The sequence below is a fragment of the Musca autumnalis genome, unplaced genomic scaffold (assembly GCF_047663935.1).
Source record: "Musca autumnalis isolate F117 unplaced genomic scaffold, ASM4766393v1 scaffold_1, whole genome shotgun sequence".
Lineage (NCBI taxonomy): Eukaryota > Metazoa > Arthropoda > Insecta > Diptera > Muscidae > Musca > Musca autumnalis.
In genome coordinates this window covers 171,024,903-171,037,141 of record NW_027411644.1, presented here as the reverse complement: position 1 = coordinate 171,037,141, position 12,239 = coordinate 171,024,903, and positions in this window count along the sequence as shown.

Here is a 12,239-nt window from a genome sequence, read left to right as displayed (position 1 = left end):
TATAAGTGTACGAAAAGTTACCAAATTTGGTACCAATTGTATATTTTGCCAAATTTGGTACCAATTGTATATTTTGAGCGGATATAGCTACAATCTTCATATTTGGTATGGGAATCAAGGTTGGGAAGTGGTGTTGATATAAGGAAATGATTTTGGAAGTTCGTACTTATCTGTACGAGTAGTACTAAATGGTACTAAATTTGGTACAATGTGGATTTGGGTGAACGGATAGAGCTGAAAACCTGAAATTTGGAATTTAAATTACCGTTGAAGCGTACGATTGAGATATGGGTGTACTTTTGGAAATTCATACGTATGTGTACGAAAAGTACTAAATGGTACCAAATTTGGTACAATTTGGATTTAGATAGACATGGAAACCTGAAATTTGGAATTAAGATTACTGATGGAGTGAAGGATTGAGGTAGTTTTGGAAATTCTTACTTATGGGTACGAAAAGTAGTAAACGGTACTAAATTTGGTACAAATTGGATTTGGGTGAACGGATAGAGCTGGAATCCTGAAATTTGGAATTTAATTACTTTTGGAGTGTAGGATTGAGTTAGTCTTGGAAATTTATACTTATGGGTACGGAAAGTACTAAATGGTACTAAATTTGGTACAATTTAAATTTAGTTGAACGGATAGAGTTGGAATCCTGAAATTTCGAATTAAGGTTACTGTTGGAGTGTAGGATTGAGGAAGTTTTGGAAATTCGTACTTATGGGTACGAAAAGTACTAAATTTGGTATAATTTGGATGTGAGTGAACGCATAGAGATGGAATACTGAAATTTGGAATTAAAACTATATTTGAAGTGTAGGATTGAGGTAATTCTGAAATTCGTACTTATAAGTACGGAATATACTAAATTTGATATAAATTGAATTTGTATGGAGAGATAGCACTGGAATCCGGAAATTATAATACATAGTAAATAATAAATCTAATAAATAATAAATAATAAATAATAAATAATAAATAATAAATAATAAATAATAAATAATAAATAATAAATAATAAATAATAAATAATAAATAATAAATAATAAATAATAAATAATAAATAATAAATAATAAATAATAAATAATAAATAATAAATAATAAATAATCTAAATATATAAAAGAGCTTAGTGAGTGAGTGACTGAGTTACTGAGTGACTGACATATCATCGCCCAGACGAAACCGCTGAAGCTAGAAAGCTGAAATTTTGACTGTGGGTTGCTGTCGGTGTGTAGGGGTGAGATAAGGCTGGGTTTTTGGAAATTCGACCTAGAAGGGTACGAAAAGTACTAAAAGGTACTAAATATGGTACCCTTTGTATTATGCAAACGGGAAGAGCTAGAATTCTGAAATTTGGAATGAGGGTAACTGATGGAGATTTAGAAAGATGTACCAAAGGGTTTTTGGAAATTCGACTTATAAGTGTACGAAAAGTTACTAAATTTGGTACCAATTGTATATTTTGAGGATATAGCTACAATGTTCATATTTGGTATGGAAATCAAGGTTGGGAAGTGGTGTTGATATAAGGAAAATATTTTAGAAGTTCGTACTTATGTGTACGAGTAGTACTAAATGATACTAAATTTGGTACAATTTGGATTTGGTTGAACGGATAGAGCTGAAAACCTGCAATTTGGAATTTAGATTACCGTTGGAAATTCATACTTATGTGTACGAAAAGTACTAAATGGTACCAAATTTGGTACAATTTGGATTTAGACAGACATGGATACCTGAAATTTGGAATTAAGATTACTGATGGAGTGAAGGATTGAGGTAGTTTTCGAAATTCTTACTTATGGGAACGGTACTAAATTTGGTACAAATTGGATTTGGGTGAACGGATAGAGCTGGAATCCTGTAATTTGGAATTTAATTACGTTTGGAGTGTTGGATTGAGTTAGTCTTGGAAATTCATACTTATAAGTACGGAAAGTACTAAATGGTACTAAATTTGGTACAATTTAAATTTAGTTGAACGGATAGAGTTGGAATCCTGAAATTTTGAATTAAGGTTACTGATGGAGTGTATGATTGAGGTAGTTTTGGAAATTCATACTTATGGGAACGGAAAGTACTAAATGTACTAAATTTGGTACAATTTATATTTAGGTGAACGGATAGAGTTGGAATCCTGAAATTTGAAATTAAGATTACTGATGGAGTATAGGATTGAGGTAGTTTCGGAAATTCCTACCTATGGGAACGGAAAGTACTAAATGTACTAAATTTGGTACAATTTATATTTGGGTGAACGGATACAGCTGGAATGCTGAAATTTCGAGTTAAGGTTACTGTTGGAGTGTAGGATTGAGGAAGTTTTGGAAATTCGTACTTATGGGTACGATAAGTACTAAATTTGGTACAATTTGGATTTTAGGGAACGAATAGAGCTGGAATCCTGAAATTTGGAATTAAGATTACTGTAGGACTGTAGGATTGACTTAGTCTTGGAAATTCGTCATTATGGGTACGGAAAGTACTAAATGTACTAAATTTGGTACACTTTATATTTGGGTGAACGGATACAGCTGGAATCCTGAAATTTCGAGTTAAGGTTACTGTTGGAGTGTAGGATTGAGGAAGTTTTGGAAATTCGTACTTATGGGTACGATAAGTACTAAATTTGGTACAATTTGGATTTTAGGGAACGAAAAGAGCTGGAATCGTGAAATTTGAAATTAAGATTACTGTTGGACTGTAGGATTGAGTTAGTTTTGGAAATTCGTACATATGGCTACGGAAAGTACTAAATTTGGTACAATGGTACTAAATTTGGTGCAATTTAAATTTAGGTGAACGGACAGACCTGTAATCCTGAAATTTTTAATTAAGATTTCTATTGGGGTGTAGGATTGAGCAAGTTTTGGAAATTCGTACTTAGGGGGTACGAAAATTAATAAATGGTACTCAATTTGGATTTGGGTGCACGGATAGAGCTGTAATCCTGAAATCTGGAATTAAGGTTACTAATGGAGTGAAGGATTGAAATAGTTTTGGAAATTCATACTTATGGAAACGAAAGTACTAAATGTACTAAATTTGGTACAATTTGGATTTAGGTGAACAGATAGAGCTGGAATCCTGATATTCATAATTAAGTTTACTTATGGGGTGTAAGATTGAGGTAGTTTTGGAAATTCGTACTTATGGGTATGGAAAGTACTAAATGGTACTAAATTTGGTACAATTTATATTTGGGTGAACGGATAGAGCAGGAATCCTGAAATTTCGAGTTAAGGTTATTGTTGGAGTGTAGGGTTAAGGAAGTTTAGGAAATTCGTACTTATGGCTACGAAAAGTACTAAATGGTACTAAATTTGGTTCAATTTGGATTTGGGTAAAGGGAGAGAGCTGGAATCCTGAAATTTAGATTACTGTTGAAGTGTAGGGCTGAGATAGTTTTAGAAGTTCGTACTTATGGTTACGAAAAGTACTAAATGGTACTAAGTTTGGTACAATTTAGTTTTGGGTGGACGGATAGGGTGGAATCATTAAATTTGGAATTACTGTTGGAGATAGTTATTGAAATTCGTACTTTCATACGAAAAATATAAATGGTATTATGAATAGAGATGTAATTCGGAAGTTTGGTATTATGCACCCTCTTGATGTGTAGGGTTGAGATATGGATGTGGTTGTGGATATACGTACAATAAGTGTACGAAAATTACAAAATGGCAAAGAATTTGGTTTGAATTGTTATTGTGTAAATTAGTAGAGCTGAAATTGTGAAATTCGGTATTATGTATACGAAAAATACTAACTTGCGATTGGGATTTAGTTTTGGATAAAATGCAGTAGTTTTTTAACTTATACATATTATAAGTACTGAATTTGGTACCAGTTTGGCGTTGCTTGAAGGGATAAAGGTGGAATTTCGAATTGTTGTATGAGGGATGGTGTTGGTGTTTAGATAAGGATTTTTTGAAATGCATACAAATTCTGAAATTAGGCTGAGGGCTGACTTATTAAGAAATACGAAATGTACTGGTATTAAATTTGACGTTGGTGTAGCAATGAAGCTGGGATTATATAATTAGTGTGTGAAAAGTACAAAATTGCAATAAATTTGATATTGGGCTAAGGATTAGGAGTGGAATTCTGGTATATTATTTATTTGTTAAGTTCATTGTTAGAAGTGGTCGTACAATAAATGTACTAGAAGTATTAAGTAATACTAAATATTGAAGCACTGGTATTGAGTGAATCGATAAATGAAATTTGTTGTGAGGATCTCTGTTGATATTGGATCAGAATATTTATTAAAATCCACCTTTAAATGTATGAAAGGTTTCTACATGTAATACCATTGGCGTTGGATGAACAAGTAGAGCTAAAACTGTAACATATGAGCTAAGGTTGTGGATTCTAAAAATTGTACTGAATAATGTACTATAGTTTCTGTGTTAACACGAATTCGGTTTCAAAATAATGTAATAATTGTTCCACAAACATCCCAGACGGGACAAGGGAGACTTCTTCATATCATTGAGTGCACCCCGTTTCATATTAGCTCAATGATATGGGCGTGCCTTACGACACCACTTGTAGAGAAGTTTTACATGGCTGAAATACTCAGGAAATGTCGCCAACATTACTGAGGGGTATTTTGCCACCGTTGAAACTTTGATGATATCACAAATTCCAAAATTCGGTTGGAAAATGTAGATAAAATGTTCAAAATACTCATACGGTTCTAATAAAACATGGACTGAAATTTAAAATGTAGTGTAGAGGTCTTTTTTTGAGATTCGAACAAAACGTGTACGAACAGTACTTCAAAGAAATAAAATATCAATTCAAATAGGTATTAGTACATAAAAATTTTCAGTGTTCACCATATTAAATATTGTTTATTTGAATATTATTCCTTTTCCGCATACGAAGTAGCGGGCATTTTGCTAGTAAATAATAAATAATAAATAATAAATAATAAATAATAAATAATAAATAATAAATAATAAATAATAAATAATAAATAATAAATAATAAATAATAAATAATAAATAATAAATAATAAATAATAAATAATAAATAATAAATAATAAATAATAAATAATAAATAATAAATAATAAATAATAAATAATAAATAATAAATAATAAATAATAAATAATAAATAATAAATAATAAATAATAAATAATAAATAATAAATAATAAATAATAAATAATAAATAATAAATAATAAATAATAAATAATAAATAATAAATAATAAATAATAAATAATAAATAATAAATAATAAATAATAAATAATAAATAATAAATAATAAATAATAAATAATAAATAATAAATAATAAATAATAAATAATAAATAATAAATAATAAATAATAAATAATAAATAATAAATAATAAATAATAAATAATAAATAATAAATAATAAATAATAAATAATAAATAATAAATAATAAATAATAAATAATAAATAATAAATAATAAATAATAAATAATAAATAATAAATAATAAATAATAAATAATAAATAATAAATAATAAATAATAAATAATAAATAATAAATAATAAATAATAAATAATAAATAATAAATAATAAATAATAAATAATAAATAATAAATAATAAATAATAAATAATAAATAATAAATAATAAATAATAAATAATAAATAATAAATAATAAATAATAAATAATAAATAATAAATAATAAATAATAAATAATAAATAATAAATAATAAATAATAAATAATAAATAATAAATAATAAATAATAAATAATAAATAATAAATAATAAATAATAAATAATAAATAATAAATAATAAATAATAAATAATAAATAATAAATAATAAATAATAAATAATAAATAATAAATAATAAATAATAAATAATAAATAATAAATAATAAATAATAAATAATAAATAATAAATAATAAATAATAAATAATAAATAATAAATAATAAATAATAAATAATAAATAATAAATAATAAATAATAAATAATAAATAATAAATAATAAATAATAAATAATAAATAATAAATAATAAATAATAAATAATAAATAATAAATAATAAATAATAAATAATAAATAATAAATAATAAATAATAAATAATAAATAATAAATAATAAATAATAAATAATAAATAATAAATAATAAATAATAAATAATAAATAATAAATAATAAATAATAAATAATAAATAATAAATAATAAATAATAAATAATAAATAATAAATAATAAATAATAAATAATAAATAATAAATAATAAATAATAAATAATAAATAATAAATAATAAATAATAAATAATAAATAATAAATAATAAATAATAAATAATAAATAATAAATAATAAATAATAAATAATAAATAATAAATAATAAATAATAAATAATAAATAATAAATAATAAATAATAAATAATAAATAATAAATAATAAATAATAAATAATAAATAATAAATAATAAATAATAAATAATAAATAATAAATAATAAATAATAAATAATAAATAATAAATAATAAATAATAAATAATAAATAATAAATAATAAATAATAAATAATAAATAATAAATAATAAATAATAAATAATAAATAATAAATAATAAATAATAAATAATAAATAATAAATAATAAATAATAAATAATAAATAATAAATAATAAATAATAAATAATAAATAATAAATAATAAATAATAAATAATAAATAATAAATAATAAATAATAAATAATAAATAATAAATAATAAATAATAAATAATAAATAATAAATAATAAATAATAAATAATAAATAATAAATAATAAATAATAAATAATAAATAATAAATAATAAATAATAAATAATAAATAATAAATAATAAATAATAAATAATAAATAATAAATAATAAATAATAAATAATAAATAATAAATAATAAATAATAAATAATAAATAATAAATAATAAATAATAAATAATAAATAATAAATAATAAATAATAAATAATAAATAATAAATAATAAATAATAAATAATAAATAATAAATAATAAATAATAAATAATAAATAATAAATAATAAATAATAAATAATAAATAATAAATAATAAATAATAAATAATAAATAATAAATAATAAATAATAAATAATAAATAATAAATAATAAATAATAAATAATAAATAATAAATAATAAATAATAAATAATAAATAATAAATAATAAATAATAAATAATAAATAATAAATAATAAATAATAAATAATAAATAATAAATAATAAATAATAAATAATAAATAATAAATAATAAATAATAAATAATAAATAATAAATAATAAATAATAAATAATAAATAATCTATATATATAAAAGAGCTTAGTGAGTGAGTGACTGAGTGACTGAGTGACTGACATATCATCGCCCAGACGAAACCGCTGAAGCTAGAAAGCTGAAATTTTTACTGTGGGTTGCTGTCGGTGTGTAGGCGTGAGATAAGGCTGGGTTTTTGGAAATTCGACCTAGAAGGGTACGAAAAGTACTAAAAGGTACTAAATGTGGTACCCTTTGTATTAGGCAAACGGGAAGAGCTAGAATTCTGAAATTTGGAATGAGGGTAACTGATGGAGAGTTAGAAAGATGTACCAAAGGGTTTTTGGAAATTCGACCTATAAGTGTACGAAAAGTTACCAAATTTGGTACCAATTGTATATTTTGAGCGGATATAGCTACAATCTTCATATTTGGTATGGGAATCAAGGTTGGGAAGTGGTGTTGATATAAGGAAATGATTTTGGAAGTTCGTACTTATCTGTACGAGTAGTACTAAATGGTACTAAATTTGGTACAATGTGGATTTGGGTGAACGGATAGAGCTGAAAACCTGAAATTTGGAATTTAAATTACCGTTGAAGCGTACGATTGAGATATGGGTGTACTTTTGGAAATTCATACGTATGTGTACGAAAAGTACTAAATGGTACCAAATTTGGTACAATTTGGATTTAGATAGACATGGAAACCTGAAATTTGGAATTAAGATTACTGATGGAGTGAAGGATTGAGGTAGTTTTGGAAATTCTTACTTATGGGTACGAAAAGTAGTAAACGGTACTAAATTTGGTACAAATTGGATTTGGGTGAACGGATAGAGCTGGAATCCTGAAATTTGGAATTTAATTACTTTTGGAGTGTAGGATTGAGTTAGTCTTGGAAATTTATACTTATGGGTACGGAAAGTACTAAATGGTACTAAATTTGGTACAATTTAAATTTAGTTGAACGGATAGAGTTGGAATCCTGAAATTTCGAATTAAGGTTACTGTTGGAGTGTAGGATTGAGGAAGTTTTGGAAATTCGTACTTATGGGTACGAAAAGTACTAAATTTGGTATAATTTGGATGTGAGTGAACGCATAGAGATGGAATACTGAAATTTGGAATTAAAACTATATTTGAAGTGTAGGATTGAGGTAATTCTGAAATTCGTACTTATAAGTACGGAATATACTAAATTTGATATAAATTGAATTTGTATGGAGAGATAGCACTGGAATCCGGAAATTATAATACATAGTAAATAATAAATCATAAATAATAAATAATAAATAATAAATAATAAATAATAAATAATAAATAATAAATAATAAATAATAAATAATAAATAATAAATAATAAATAATAAATAATAAATAATAAATAATAAATAATAAATAATAAATAATAAATAATAAATAATCTAAATATATAAAAGAGCTTAGTGAGTGAGTGACTGAGTTACTGAGTGACTGACATATCATCGCCCAGACGAAACCGCTGAAGCTAGAAAGCTGAAATTTTGACTGTGGGTTGCTGTCGGTGTGTAGGGGTGAGATAAGGCTGGGTTTTTGGAAATTCGACCTAGAAGGGTACGAAAAGTACTAAAAGGTACTAAATATGGTACCCTTTGTATTATGCAAACGGGAAGAGCTAGAATTCTGAAATTTGGAATGAGGGTAACTGATGGAGATTTAGAAAGATGTACCAAAGGGTTTTTGGAAATTCGACTTATAAGTGTACGAAAAGTTACTAAATTTGGTACCAATTGTATATTTTGAGGATATAGCTACAATGTTCATATTTGGTATGGAAATTAAGGTTGGGAAGTGGTGTTGATATAAGGAAAATATTTTAGAAGTTCGTACTTATGTGTACGAGTAGTACTAAATGATACTAAATTTGGTACAATTTGGATTTGGTTGAACGGATAGAGCTGAAAACCTGCAATTTGGAATTTAGATTACCGTTGGAAATTCATACTTATGTGTACGAAAAGTACTAAATGGTACCAAATTTGGTACAATTTGGATTTAGACAGACATGGATACCTGAAATTTGGAATTAAGATTACTGATGGAGTGAAGGATTGAGGTAGTTTTCGAAATTCTTACTTATGGGAACGGTACTAAATTTGGTACAAATTGGATTTGGGTGAACGGATAGAGCTGGAATCCTGTAATTTGGAATTTAATTACGTTTGGAGTGTTGGATTGAGTTAGTCTTGGAAATTCATACTTATAAGTACGGAAAGTACTAAATGGTACTAAATTTGGTACAATTTAAATTTAGTTGAACGGATAGAGTTGGAATCCTGAAATTTTGAATTAAGGTTACTGATGGAGTGTATGATTGAGGTAGTTTTGGAAATTCATACTTATGGGAACGGAAAGTACTAAATGTACTAAATTTGGTACAATTTATATTTAGGTGAACGGATAGAGTTGGAATCCTGAAATTTGAAATTAAGATTACTGATGGAGTATAGGATTGAGGTAGTTTCGGAAATTCCTACCTATGGGAACGGAAAGTACTAAATGTACTAAATTTGGTACAATTTATATTTGGGTGAACGGATACAGCTGGAATGCTGAAATTTCGAGTTAAGGTTACTGTTGGAGTGTAGGATTGAGGAAGTTTTGGAAATTCGTACTTATGGGTACGATAAGTACTAAATTTGGTACAATTTGGATTTTAGGGAACGAATAGAGCTGGAATCCTGAAATTTGGAATTAAGATTACTGTAGGACTGTAGGATTGACTTAGTCTTGGAAATTCGTCATTATGGGTACGGAAAGTACTAAATGTACTAAATTTGGTACACTTTATATTTGGGTGAACGGATACAGCTGGAATCCTGAAATTTCGAGTTAAGGTTACTGTTGGAGTGTAGGATTGAGGAAGTTTTGGAAATTCGTACTTATGGGTACGATAAGTACTAAATTTGGTACAATTTGGATTTTAGGGAACGAAAAGAGCTGGAATCGTGAAATTTGAAATTAAGATTACTGTTGGACTGTAGGATTGAGTTAGTTTTGGAAATTCGTACATATGGCTACGGAAAGTACTAAATTTGGTACAATGGTACTAAATTTGGTGCAATTTAAATTTAGGTGAACGGACAGACCTGTAATCCTGAAATTTTTAATTAAGATTTCTATTGGGGTGTAGGATTGAGCAAGTTTTGGAAATTCGTACTTAGGGGGTACGAAAATTAATAAATGGTACTCAATTTGGATTTGGGTGCACGGATAGAGCTGTAATCCTGAAATCTGGAATTAAGGTTACTAATGGAGTGAAGGATTGAAATAGTTTTGGAAATTCATACTTATGGAAACGAAAGTACTAAATGTACTAAATTTGGTACAATTTGGATTTAGGTGAACAGATAGAGCTGGAATCCTGATATTCATAATTAAGTTTACTTATGGGGTGTAAGATTGAGGTAGTTTTGGAAATTCGTACTTATGGGTATGGAAAGTACTAAATGGTACTAAATTTGGTACAATTTATATTTGGGTGAACGGATAGAGCAGGAATCCTGAAATTTCGAGTTAAGGTTATTGTTGGAGTGTAGGGTTAAGGAAGTTTAGGAAATTCGTACTTATGGCTACGAAAAGTACTAAATGGTACTAAATTTGGTTCAATTTGGATTTGGGTAAAGGGAGAGAGCTGGAATCCTGAAATTTAGATTACTGTTGAAGTGTAGGGCTGAGATAGTTTTAGAAGTTCGTACTTATGGTTACGAAAAGTACTAAATGGTACTAAGTTTGGTACAATTTAGTTTTGGGTGGACGGATAGGGTGGAATCATTAAATTTGGAATTACTGTTGGAGATAGTTATTGAAATTCGTACTTTCATACGAAAAATATAAATGGTATTATGAATAGAGATGTAATTCGGAAGTTTGGTATTATGCACCCTCTTGATGTGTAGGGTTGAGATATGGATGTGGTTGTGGATATACGTACAATAAGTGTACGAAAATTACAAAATGGCAAAGAATTTGGTTTGAATTGTTATTGTGTAAATTAGTAGAGCTGAAATTGTGAAATTCGGTATTATGTATACGAAAAATACTAACTTGCGATTGGGATTTAGTTTTGGATAAAATGCAGTAGTTTTTTAACTTATACATATTATAAGTACTGAATTTGGTACCAGTTTGGCGTTGCTTGAAGGGATAAAGGTGGAATTTCGAATTGTTGTATGAGGGATGGTGTTGGTGTTTAGATAAGGATTTTTTGAAATGCATACAAATTCTGAAATTAGGCTGAGGGCTGACTTATTAAGAAATACGAAATGTACTGGTATTAAATTTGACGTTGGTGTAGCAATGAAGCTGGGATTATATAATTAGTGTGTGAAAAGTACAAAATTGCAATAAATTTGATATTGGGCTAAGGATTAGGAAGTAATACTAAATATTGAAGCACTGGTATTGAGTGAATCGATAAATGAAATTTGTTGTGAGGATCTCTGTTGATATTGGATCAGAATATTTATTAAAATCCACCTTTAAATGTATGAAAGGTTTCTACATGTAATACCATTGGCGTTGGATGAACAAGTAGAGCTAAAACTGTAACATATGAGCTAAGGTTGTGGATTCTAAAAATTGTACTGAATAATGTACTATAGTTTCTGTGTTAACACGAATTCGGTTTCAAAATAATGTAATAATTGTTCCACAAACATCCCAGACGGGACAAGGGAGACTTCTTCATATCATTGAGTGCACCCCGTTTCATATTAGCTCAATGATATGGGCGTGCCTTACGACACCACTTGTAGAGAAGTTTTACATGGCTGAAATACTCAGGAAATGTCGCCAACATTACTGAGGGGTATTTTGCCACCGTTGAAACTTTGATGATATCACAAATTCCAAAATTCGGTTGGAAAATGTAGATAAAATGTTCAAAATACTCATACGGTTCTAATAAAACATGGACTGAAATTTAAAATGTAGTGTAGAGGTCTTTTTTTGAGATT